The sequence below is a fragment of the Tyto alba genome, unplaced genomic scaffold, assembly GCF_018691265.1.
Source record: "Tyto alba isolate M040663 unplaced genomic scaffold, T.alba_DEE_v4.0 Super-Scaffold_36, whole genome shotgun sequence".
NCBI classification, from domain to species: domain Eukaryota; kingdom Metazoa; phylum Chordata; class Aves; order Strigiformes; family Tytonidae; genus Tyto; species Tyto alba.
The window spans coordinates 83,507-96,359 of NW_024881311.1; the positions used below are offsets into that span (position 1 = coordinate 83,507).

General features: G+C 53.9%; 1 pseudogene; it reads left to right on the forward strand.

The window, feature by feature from the left end:
* The first annotated feature begins 837 nt into the window (after positions 1-837).
* Positions 838-12,697, forward strand: LOC122154270 (annotated as a pseudogene).
* The last annotated feature ends 156 nt before the right edge of the window (positions 12,698-12,853 follow it).

Below are 12,853 nucleotides of genomic sequence, written 5' to 3' on the forward strand. Positions count from 1 at the left end.
TTGGAGGGCTGAAGGTCTGCCCAGTGCTCAGCATCCCCTGAACACTGGCCTGCCCTTCCCGCTGGCAGGGGTTTCCCTTTCCCTTCTGCCCCACGGGAGAAGGGCTCACTCCGGAGGAGAGAGAGCTTCTCCCCATACTGGTGGCCCAGCCCTCCCTGCAGAAAGGCCCCAGGACTCTGCTGCTTCCCATCAGGGAGCCCTCCTCCCCTCACCCCTCTGCTCACACCCCACTGGGCACAGACAGACCCCCCCACTGCGGCCCCCGGCGTGGAAAGCAGCACTTCCCACCTCTTCCTCCTTGCAGTCCATCAAGGATTTCCTTGCAGAGGAAAGCAGGGGAACAGGAGCCATGGGAAGGGACCCAGGAGTTTCTCCATGCAGCACCACCATGTCCTGCCCCCAGAAACCCCAGAAACTCCCTGAGCTTCCCTGGCTCCTCCGACACACACAGCAGTTTGGGATCACCAAGGCCTGACCGTGCTGCGGGCTGACACCCACCATGTTCCCTCTGAGATCACATGGAGGCATCCAAGGCCACCCCAGCCCCTCTTCTGAATAACTGAGGAACGTCTCGGCGCCACTCTGTATTTCCCCCAAAACTGGGGGCAGAGGCAGGCTGCTTTGGTGGCCTCGGAAGAGAACCAGCTCCCTTGGGCTGCTCCCTGGGACGCCGCTGCTCCCTTTTTACTTGGCAGCAAATGACAGCACCCCCGCCCCGCTCAGGCCCCGCTCCCCGAGAGAAGAGTCTGGGGCTGCTCCCTGGGAGCTCAGCTTGCTCCAAAGGCAGCAAACGGACTGCGGTAGCTGCCTGCCAGGAGTCCTGAGCAGCTCTCGGGCATGGACACGCCTCTGCCATCAGCAGAACATTTCGGGTAGGTGCCTTTGAGGACGCTGGGCCTGTGGCGTGATGCTCGTGCCCTGGGACAGGAGGTCTGTGAGCCAGCCCAAGCAGAGAAATGCACTGTGGCACCGAAGGGGCTGGGCTCTGGGGCAGTCTGACAGCTTTGGTGGGACTGCTGGGCTGACACTGGCGTGCTCACCGGGACCTCAGCTCACCGCTCTTGTGTCTTCCCTAAGCACAGCTGTCAGCGCTTTGCTGCCGAGGATTGCCTGTGCGCAGCCTGGTGGGAGCAGGAAATCCAGGCTGTTACCTATTTTTCTGCAGCGCAGAGTCTCTCCAAGGCTGGCCTGAGCCCTGGGCCCAGTCTGGAGGACCAGGTGGAAGGACTGAACATCACCATGCGCGGAGAGGTGGCGGCAGCAGGAGCCGAGGTGCTGAAGGGCCTTTTGGAAGGCCTTGGCTCAGCTGGCAGGGGCCGGGCACAGAGCGTCTCTCCTGGCTCCGAGGGGACTCCTGCCCGCAGCTTTCTGCCTTGTTCAGGGCCCTCAGCTTGGAGGGAGCTCCTGTTGTTTGCTGGGAGTGTGGGAAATGCCATTCGAGTAGGAGCAGCTCCTGGTGCCCCAGAGCCCCCCGCCCGCTGTGTGCCCCCGCCCTGGGCGTGGCCCCCCCACGCATCACAAGGGGCACCAGTGGTGTCACGGACACCAGTGTCTCCCGGTGCGGCACTGTGCTGGCGCGGGCAGTGCTGGGGAGGGACGGGCTCTGGCAGGAGCACCCTGGCACGGGGACATCGCTGCCCAGCCTCGGAAGGCCTTGCGGGGCCTGGCTCTTCCCCTTGCTGAGCGCTTCCACAGCACAAGTGTCTGCCTGGCCGCAGCACGATGGGCCAGCTGCCCTCCTGCTTCTCCCGGTGCGCGCCTGCTCTGTCCCTCTGGCACCGGGCACGGCCTGTTCCCGGCAGAGCCGCGTGCCTCACTGCCCGCAACCGTGTCCTTTGCAGGGGCGGCTCTGGTGGCAGCCAGCTGGGTGCCCTCGTGTCCCGACGGCATCCCGAGCTCCTCCGCTGCGACTGTGTGGAGGTGACCTGGCGTGGGAGGACGAGGAGGAGAGACCTCCTGCTTTTCCAAGACACCCTTGCTTTTGCCAAGCGCAGGTAAGAAGAGAGGATGGCAGTACTCTCTCTTCCCACCTCCTGCCTCCAATACCAGCCCTCAGGAGGCACCTCGCAAAGCCCTCTCAGGCTGGCCATTGCTCCAATGGCCCAGAAAGTCCCAGGGAGGATTTCTGGGGAGGGTCGGCCGCTCAGAAACCAGGGCTACAAGGGTCAGGGGGTGTCGCCGGCAAGGATGTTGCCGATTTGGGTGAGCTGTGAAGCTGGGCAGCCCTTCCCAGGGCTCTGTCAGCTGCAGTGGCTCTCCCAAGGAGGATTTCCATGGGTGCCCCCCCAGAAGGCAAGCTCACCATCAGCCCCTGCTCTTCCTGGCTGCAGATGTGGCACCAGGTTCTGGCTGCAGCACAGGGTGCGTCTGAGCGAGCTGTGGGTGCTGTGCCAGGAGGAGGTGGCGTGCGGGTGTGCACAAGAAGACGCAGCGTTGGGCCTGGACTGCAGCTGTACCCTCATCCTCGTCTGGCCCACCAGCCTCTGCGGGGTCACTTTCGGGTGAGTCGCGGTGACGTGTCACCCAGGCGTTGGGCTGTCTGGCCCAGTGCTCGCCTTCAGAGCCCAGCTGGCTCCTCAGGTCCACGGCACGGGGCGGGGAGGGAAAGCAGAGGCACCGCTTTGCTTGGGAAGCGTTTTGCAGCTCGGCTTCTTTTCCGAGCTGAGCCTCTCCCCTCTGGAAACAGCCCGTGCACAAGGTGTGCGCTGTCAAAGGGGTGAGGCAAGGCGTGGGCTGAGGCAGGGGCTGTGTGCAGACAGGCGGTCCCGTTTGCTCCCAGGAAAACCCAGGTGCAGTTCTGGCAGAGCTGGGCTGTCGCTCCCCGCTCTGGAGAAGCCCCGTGTCTGCGACAGCGCTCCTCAGCCCAGGGGCATCCCAAAGGCTGCAGAGTTGCAGCATCAAAAAGGGACTCCTGGAGAGACGAGGCTGCGTCATGAGCAGACCCTCCTTGGCTTTGACTTTGTTCTCCGGAGGGAAAACTGCACAACACCTATCTGGTGGCAGTGGGGTGTGACACTGGTTCTCCTGTCTCCTGCAGCTCGCAAGAGGTGAAAGAACTCTGGCTGGACGCCATCCTCAGGTAAGCCCTGCTGGAGTAGCAAACCTCTGGTGCCACCGTGGCCGTTGGTGGGATGCTCCAGCTGCAGCTGCAAGGCAGCTCGAGGGTTGGGGCAGAGGTACCCGCACTGCTGGGGCAGCTGCGGGGCAGCACTGCCCGAGCTGCTCAGCCTTGCCTTGGGAAAGTAACGGCAAGTCAAGATCCAGCTGTCTCCACTTGCCCCTTTTCTGCCTGGACTTCTTCTTTGGCTGTTTGGATGCAAATGGTGCTGGACGGGCTGGCAGGGGAGAGGGCAAAGCCAGGCTCAGTGACACAGAGCTCTCCCTTTGTCCATTCCCCTGTGCACAGGCAAAGCAGCACAGCCCAGGGAACACGAGTGACCACACTGCCCTCGCTTAATCTCCTTGTGACGGTCTTGGGCCTCTGCAGATCTGTAAGTGTCTAAGTTGTTCCAGCTGGCTGACGGGAGTGACGCTGCTTTCTAGCACAGACCATCAGAGGAGCGTCTCCCACTTGGCCTTTGTTCTCTTGTCTAGCCGGTGACGATGACTGCCCAGATCATCGAGACTCTGGTTCAGTGCCAGGCAAAAGTAAGCAGTGGCTACCTTTCTCCACCTTGGCATTGTGTATGGGTGGGAGAGGCCTCAGGAGAGGAAGGGCAGCTTTTCTGGGATGGGAAGCCATCAAGACAGAGGCCTCTTTCTCCCTGGCGGGGTTTGGGCAGAAATCTCCAGTGCAGGGGCGGAGAGCACAGACGGGCAGCCCGTGTCCCCTGTGCTCCACGCCAGTGACTGGTGCCCGGCTGTGGCTTCTCTGGACCACACAGCAGCCGAGAAGGGTGCTGGGGCAGTGCCCTGTGGGCAGGTCCTGAGGAGCTGGGTGCAGCCCCAGCCTTGGGAGCAAACACCCCCCTTGGGGCACAGAGACCATGACTGCCCCCTCCTCAGGCTCGTGGCCCTGAACTGCAAGTCTGTGGGGCCAAAGGCCATCGTCTTCATTTCCCTGTGGGGAGAAGGATTACCACTTCCACACGGAAAGTAATCTGGGATGGATTCTTTTTCCTTGCTGCCTGCCCAGAGTATCCCACATTGCTGTCCTCAGGCTCAAAGGCACCGAGAAGAAGACTGCAGTAGAGCCCTGGCCAAGCAGCAAGGGAGCCCAAGCAGCAAGAGAACCCAGAAGCAGCTGGAGCCCAAAGCGCCTGAGCCTGAGGACAGCAGAGAGCACGCTGATGTGCAGACAGGTAGAATGCTGTAAAGCTTTGAATTTCAGGTCCAACTCAAAGCACGTGGGTCCAGATGAACCTGGAAAAGGCGATTCATGGGGCATTTGGGAGCGTCCCCTTGGGTTGCGGTTCTCTAACCGTTGCCCTTGTAACATCCTGGAATTCACCGCTTCGAACCTTAACACACGGGGTGAATTAGGGTGACCTTTCCCAGAGGTTAGATGACCTTTCTTCAGTTTCAGTGCACCTCCTGGCACACAGGCCAGGGCTTCTTGCTTTGCTCTTTCCAGATGCTCCTCAGACGTGGCCTGAGGTTTGTGAACAGTGCCACTGCCGGCGCCCTGCCAAGCCTGCTGCACTGCTGCCCGGCGGCCCCCAGGCTTTTCTCCATTGGCACTGGGTTTCTCCCAGAACGAGGTGGTCTGCGCTGAAAGTTTTGGTCTCTTACGGCCTGACTGATGCACGTTGTCTCGTGGCCTCTGTAGCGCATCTTTTCTGAGCAAGGTCTCTCAGCTCTCCCGTAGGAGACAGGTCCGGTTCAGACCAAGTGCCCACATTTCAGGTGTGCTCTCACCTCCAGGGCTCTTCTGGCCGAGGTAGGAAGAGAACGTGCATGTTCTTCATGGTGAGAGCCGGCGCTCTGGACTGTAGATGACCGACATCTGCTGAGTGACAATGCTGCCGGGACCCTTCCCGAGGGGGGCAGCAGATGGCATCAGAGGGTCGCTCCTCACTTGGGGTGCAGGGTTTTGCCAGTTTCCTTCAGAGGAATCATTTTGCAGCACATTCTTGTCATGTAATTTGGCCTGTGGAATCAACAGGCAGAGTCGTGGCTGTTAAAGCTCATCTGACCCCAACACGTGTCATTCCTTATGCCTTTGCTTTCCAGAGCTGTGTTCAGATGAGCCTGGGGACCACGGAATAGAGGCGGACGTGGTAGGTCAGGCAGACGTGCCCCTTGAGCGACCACCCTCATTGCTCTGCAGCCTGGCAGAGGGCCGAGGAGCCATGGCCAGGGCAGCCGACAAAGGAGAGGTATGAGGCAAAGCTGGGCTCACAAACCCTGTAGCAAAACAGCCCCTATCTGCAGTCAGTTTCTGTGGCAGAACCGAGGCAGCAGACTGCTTTCTTGGAAGCAGTCTTGCTCTGGTGACTTTGCCTCCTTAGATGGCTCATCAAGAAGGCAAGCCTGAGAGCAATTTTTTTCTGTACCTCGTACAGTTGTAAGTCAAGCACTTATCTTAGCTGTGTTCCTGATGATAATGCCCTAAACGAATACTCGCAAGGCTCTGAAATTCCAAAATGTATCCTTCTACCTTAAAAGCTAAGTAGTAGCGCACCTGCACCCGTGATTTCCAAGCTCTCAGTATGAGTAATTCCCAATCAGGAGTAAGCAGAAAAGGAAAGCCTTTATTATTCATTCTTACTCAACCTTACACATGTGTTTTGTCAGTCTTGCCTTCTAAGGATATAGTCAGATTTCCCGTTTGTTATAACAAACAGGGTAGAAAAACACCCACGAATGCTGGAAAGTGCAGAAAATCCTGGACCACCTTCCACTTGCCCCACGGCTAACTGCCATCTCTGTTTGCCACGCCAGTAAAGCCACGTGTCTGGAGATCAGGGCACACTAAAGCAGCAGGAAAGGCTTAGTCTGGCCACTCTCCAGACGCTTGCCAGGCTTACCAAAAATAAAACCAGTACATCAAGGAAGAAGTTCCCGTCTAGCCCACAGGGGTTCTCCTACTGCACAGGTGCCATGCGAGCCTGCTTTCCAGCACTTTCTCCTGTGAACGCTTTTTGCAGAAATAGAGGCTGGAGGGACCAGGTGCTGCATATACTGATGTCCTCAGTCATTATGTTGTTTGCCGAGTCGTTCCTCCAGATCAGAGAAGTGACAGCTAAAGCCTGCATGTTTCACAGGCGGCGTTGTCTCGGCAGGAACCTCGCGAACGCCAGCAGACAGAACCGCTGCAGGCACGGGAGGAGACCTCCGAGAAGTCGGCAGCTCGGGCGTTTGCTCAGCAGGTCTTTGCTGAGCCCTGACCTGGTCTTGAACAACCTTTGTGAGAGCAACCGTTCTAATGACCCCATTGAGAGAGGTTTGTATTATTTTTTTTTTCTCTTTTTCACATGTGAATGTAGCAATGTAACAGGCAGAATAGCCGTAAAACGGACTTGCCAGTCCTGTTCTGTAGTGTTATGTGTGACAAGGAGAAAGTGTTGGTTGCAGATCTTGGGTAGGGTCTTCTGATGGAAGTGGGAGCTGTGGGGAACTCAGGCCTGTTTGGATTCCAGCACGTAGCAGGGAGTAATGAAGACAGGCAGGCATCCCACCTCCTGCAGAGGGCCATGAGAAGCTGGGAGGATGGGAACCCCGTCTCCTCGTCCGGTCCTTACTGCTGGATGCTGTGCGTGTCCCAGGTGGTGTGATGGGGAGGGGATGTGCAGCCTCCTCCCAGTTCAAAGCTCAATGTGGCCCTGCAGATCCCAGCTGGATCCTTTCCCCAGTAAAGCAGGCAGCAGAAGGGAGCTTTCCTCGGGCTGCTCCTGTGTGGACCCTGATATCTCTGGTGCGGTGTGAAACACCCACCCTGGTCTTAGAGAGGAGCCAGGCACCGAGCTGTCGGGTGCTTTTCAAGCCGACCTGCTTCTCGGCATGCCCAGGCACATCCTCAGCTTCTTCCACTGACTTTAGACCTCATGGTCGTGGAGAGAATGAGACAGGGGCAGAGGGAGAATACAAAAACAATCTCGCAGGAACAACCTCATATTAAATAGAATAGGAGCAGCATTAATGCTTCCTGGAAACACACTGCTTATGCTGTTAAAGATGGGAAGTAGAGACGTAGCTGTGAGTAAAAGGTTTCTAGGATAAATTAATCTCAGTCTCTTAAACATGCGGGTCCTTCCAACAGTGAGCATTACAACTGAATTCTCTCCACTTTTCCAGCTGCTTCTAATGGCTTTACTGGGTGTTTTTACACAGTCAGGCCCTCTCTCTCCCCCCGGGCTCTCTAAATAAAGCCATCTACAGAGACAGTGTTCCAGTTATTCCTCTAGTTGCTGCAGCAGAGTGGTGACCATACATGTTCATATTTTGGTCTCTTTCCCACGTGACAGGATGTTTTTGAAGGCAAGGAAGCTCAGCAAATTTAGGTGCTTTACGTTTTGAGCACAAGCTGTCTCTGTCAGCACTGTTTTACTCACAGCTGTGTTTCACTGTGTGACTATATGCAAAACCCAGCATCAGGACTGATAGATGTATGTATATACATAACAAGGTCATGTTTATGCAGTAAGAAGAGAGGCAAGTTAAGTTCCATGGTATCTAGACTTTGGCAGCTATGAAATAGTGCTGAAGTTGCAAATACAAACGAGTTACACAAAAAGACTAAACTTTCATAAGCTCATCTACATCCTGAGTTGTAGGAATCCTGTTCTTGTGGTCAGCTGGCAGTGTTCCTGTCACAGATATTCCTTGACCTTTTTCCTTTCTCCCATACTGTAATCTTACCATTTAGATAGCCAATGGACAATAAAATGCACACAAGCAGGTTTGAGCTTTATTCTTATAGGAGGAAAAATCTTCAACGCTCTAGTACAAGCAAAATGTTAATAGCAAGGCCAGGAGACCATCCAAAAAGGTATCCGACCACCTGTAATGGCCAGAAATAGCAGACTGGGATGCCATACACCAGGCATCCATGTGGGGCTATTCTGTGGCCCTGTGTAAGGAATGTATATGCTGTCTCAACACACATGTATACATGCATGACGTGGTGTTTCAGTGCTTGCATCCTGTCCCAGTAGAGCAAATATACCTAATCTGCTCTACCCGTCAGCGCTCTGAATGCAGTGGGATATATGGTCACTGTACTGTGTCATTATCCTTGCACAGATCCGTGCAAAGAGCAGAGTTAAACGCGGGCCACTTCCACACCCAAACGTGGGTGCGATGGCTGCACCGCACGGGTGGGACAAAAGAATGTGTTTCTTGAGAAATGCTAACCTCTTTCATGGTTAACGCTGCTTCGGTGGGCTCTTCTGGGGCTTAAACGTGTGAGCTTTTGCAATCACGTTGTCCCAGCGACAAAACCAGTCAACAGGCATCCCTAGGGAGCTGTCAGCCGGGAGAGCGGCGTTAGGAGAGGTGAGAGGCCGTGTTCGGCTCCTGCCCGCACTGCTGCTAGGCACGGAGTTTCACCGCTTTGGTAGGGTGTTTCTAAGACAGAAGTCCCAATTACCCAGGAGAATCTGTTGCAATTAATATTTTATGGATAGATGCCATGATGTTTTTCTTAGGGATGTTTACCAAATGGGAGAAAATATTTTTCAAGCTCTCCTAGTACCAGTGCTGTTGAGCTCTGCTCTACGCAGAGCTGGCTTGAGCATAAGTAGCACACTTGGAACCGATACTGGCAGTGACCCCTTTAATTTTTAAAATGTTCTTGAAGAGCCTGTAAATAGCCACGTGCCTAATTTTAAGCAAAAGTAGTCTCCTGTGCTCAGAGTTAAGCTTGTGTGTAGCTGTTTTCAGAATTGGGGCCAGACAGGTTAATTTATGCTTTGCAGACACATCGCTGGGTCTCAGATGCAGTTCACGCTCTCAGAAAGCTCAGCCTTTGGGGTGGTTCCATTTTCAGGCTCTGCTCACTCTTACCAGCCGTGCCTAGCTCGGCAGCCCTTCCCAGCACTACGCTGCAAGCCAGGCGGCTCAGGGAGAGGCTATTATTAAGGCTCGTTTCCTCAAAAAGCTTTTGATAGCGACATCTGGTTATGATGTGTTCTACTTAACCAGAGACGACTCTTGGCTAGGGCTCCTCTTCTCTGTGCCACAGCCAGGACGTGGCTTTGGAAAGCTGCTGGCATCTTTAAAGGGGTAGGAATGATATGGGGGCCTGAACACCAGAGGTATGAAATCTGTATGATGTGTTTACCCATTCGGGTCTTGCTTGGAAAATTAGATTTGGGAGGACCGTGATACCAAGAGAGCATTTAGTATCTTAGTCTCTTAGATGGGAGCATTTTGTTTATCAGGAAAAGACTGTGGAAGCTTCAGACATTGTGTCCCACGGTCATTTTGGTTCCCCAAGGAGGAGGGTCACTGACAGCTGCATCTGTAGGAATTATATAAATACTCTGTGACACGAAGAGGCTTTGCTGCTTTCCCTCCCTTCCCTTGCAGACTTGCAGGTGGCTCTGATTTGGTTCCAGCTGTGGCTACTTGGGTCTGATCATCAGGGGTGTTGTACTGGCATGGAGTTGATTAGCGGTGGCGAAACTGGGCCCCTGGGATTACCCTTTGCACGAGCTGGGCTGTGCATTTCAGCACTCAGCTCGGGCCGAGGAATATCTGGGCTGGGCTGAACGAGAGGCACAGAGAAACAGGGGCTGATCCCAACGCTGGCACATGGGGAGGCTGGGAAAGTGTTGGGTTAAATCCGAACAGGGCTGATCCTCAGACCGCTTGCTAAGAGCTGCCAGAAGGTGAGGGTGGTTGGTGGATGTCTCACCCTCTTTAAGGCTGTGAAGACACGGGTCCCGGCTATGGAGGGGTGCAAGACATCCCCACCGAGTCCTAACATGGCTTCTGTAGCATCAGGGGTTCGTGTCCAGATGTTTCTCCTGCTCCTCTGGAAGTGCCAGTTCTGAAGCCATGTTGAAAATCCAGTGCTTGCCCTTAGGGATGGTTGAAAATTCATGCAAGTTCTAAAGTTCACCCAGCACGCACAAAGGGAGAATGCTTGTGATTTGCTGTTATTTGGAAAACAGTCTTTGTGTTCTACTTTCCATCATGTTTCCAATCTTCCCTTTTCCTTTCCAGGGAGTGAAGCCAATTTCATCTCTCCAAGCAGCACAGGCACTATTTCAGCGCATGAAGTCCCCATGTCTGCTGCTGGAAGCAAAAGATCTTTCTCTCTCGAGTAAGCACAGCAGTTTTTTCCGGGATAGTGCAAGTGTTGCTAGTGCAGAGGTAGACGAGTAGGTCTGGTCTTGCAGCTAATACATACAGCATCAGTATTGTGAGTGTTAAAACAGTTTGGGTAACACTATGCTCTCAGGCAACCCTAACACAGATGAGAACTGTGATACGAGAAAGAAACAAAAAAAGAGCTGTATTTGGGGGAAAAAAAAAAAAAAAAAAAAAAAGAAGGTTTTTTAGTTCTAAAAAGTTTTTGTTGTAAAAGTATTTTAAAGTTAAATGTCTCATTTGATGGCATGGCACTGAAACCAAGGACAGCAGATAGTAAACTCTGCACGACAGCCACAAACCAGCTGTTTCCTCAAGGATGTTGATTTTCCAGAGGAGCCTCTTGTGAGGACACTGGGGAGCCCCAAACGAGTCAAGCTTTGTATCGGTCTATGGGAAGTCTCTTTTTGGCAGGACTGAAGACCTCTAGGAGTGATGTTCTGTGACGGTTTGGGTTTCTTCCCTTTCCAGGCGATCAGGGAGATACATTTCTTGTGGTGACAACCACAGCATTGAGCCACAAAACCGAGAGCAGTACTTGAGTCATCTGCAGCAGAAAGAAGTTACAGTACAGCATTTGAAAACAAAGCTGAAGGAGTCTGAGAGCAAACTTCAGGAAAGGTATATTTCACTTCAGAAACCAGAGTTAGAACGATTTACTCAGGAGCGTTTTGGGGTGGGAATCCAGGACCTTTTTCCTCATTTTCTGACCATGTAAAGATTTCATGAAGAAATTTGAAATATGATCAGACTGATTAGTTGTTTCAGGTTTCATCGTGATGCTCAGTGCATACGTACCATGCGGCTTAGTTAATACAGCTGTTTGTCTCTTTTCCCTTTCTTTGAACTTGCCCAATAGCATATTTTTAAAGAGTAGTTTTTTACCAGGCTGATTTAGCACTGCGACCTTTTCTACATCAAGCGGTTTTTACCTGCAACCATGTATTTGCTCCATCTCCTGTTCCACCTCGCTCAGAGACAGATGGCTACCAATGTCCCCCTTCTCCCCTAGGGAAAGAAAAGCTCTTACACACACCAGCGTGCCCACTGGTGGTTTTGCCCCTTGGGGACTGAATGGTTCACAACAGCCCTTTGTATGGACGCGAAGCAAAGCAGTGACACACAACCCAGGCGGGCACAGAGCGGGCTCTGCACGGAGCCCCAGGGCCAGAGGCCCAGGGAGCTCTTGGTCCCGCTCGCATCGCCCGACCTCCGCATCTGCGCGGGCTGGATCTCACGTGGGGGCCCCCTCTCCCCACTCCTCGCAGGCCAAGGCAGCAGCCCCTGGCCCCACGCGGGGCTGGGTGGGTGCAAAGCAAGGCGGGGGCTGCAGCCCCGAGCCGTCCTGTGCCCGAGGCCCGTGTTGGCTCTGGCTGCAGGTGCCGAGCTGCTGGCAGGCACGGGGGACGCATCCGGGCAGCCGCTTCCCATCGCCTCCAGGGCGAGGCAGGAGGCCGGACGGCAAGCGCTGCACTCTTTCACTGACCGTCCACAGCACTGCCACTGCATTTTGCTTTTGCTGCAGGGAAACAGAAATAGAAGAGCTCAAGGCTCAGCTGGCACGGATGAAGGGAGACTGGGTTGAGGAAGAGTGTAAGCATATGGAGCTGGAGCTGCACTTCTGGGAAGCGAGAAGGGAAAGTCACGAACTCCAGCAGGCTGTTGAAAGCATGAGAAACAGCTTGGCTGAGAAAGGCAAAATAATTCAGAAATACTTCATAGCCATAAGCATTGCAAACAAGAAACTGGAAGCTTTGCTGCAGGGCCTGGGGATGGCTCAGAAGAGCTCTGTGAGAGATGAGCAGTGCCTGGAGTCCACGTAGGACTCAGAGGGGAAGCCGTTAGCGTTGTGTGCCACGATGCCAGGCAGCCTCACCACGGAGGACCAAGCTCTGGAGGAGGTGGCAGACAGTGGGCTGCTTCTTAATGAGGACACCGCTAACGGGACTGACTCATTTGAAGAGCATTTGACCGCCACAACTTCTGGGTCGAGCGATCCAGCTCCCTCCAGTTCTGCTGTGTATCAAGAGATGCTTGAAAATGTTCTGGATGAAAAAACAACTTCTTCTCAGGAGGAGGAGAAAATCAGCAAGGTGATGGTGGAACAGGCCATCCCAACTGACCTGGTGCCATGGAGCCTAGATGCGGAGTAGCTCATTCAGAACATCTTCAGAGCTCGAGATGCCTGCCCTCTAATCCCACCTGCTTCACTGAAGGAATTGGGTGAAATTTCTCTTGGAAGCGTCCGTGATTCTGCTACCCTAGTGGACTTAACTCCAAGTGATCCAAACTCTGCCGTCCTCTTGTCTCCTATGGAGTCTCCATGCAGGAAGGTGGAGCATAAAGTTAATAAAAACCGTTATGTGAAAGAACTTGATTTTGCAGAACCTCATCATGCTGAAGCTTTGGCTATGTCAATACCCTCTCTCAGACAGCTTGAGTATTTCACTAGTCTTGTGCATATACAGGGACTGTAACCGAAAATGTACATTGCTGGGAGTCTTGAAACATCTTACAACAATAAGTACAGGCGTGGATATGCTCTGAATATTAAGACCTGCCTCATCCTTGTGACGCCCAGGTTCTTAATTACTTG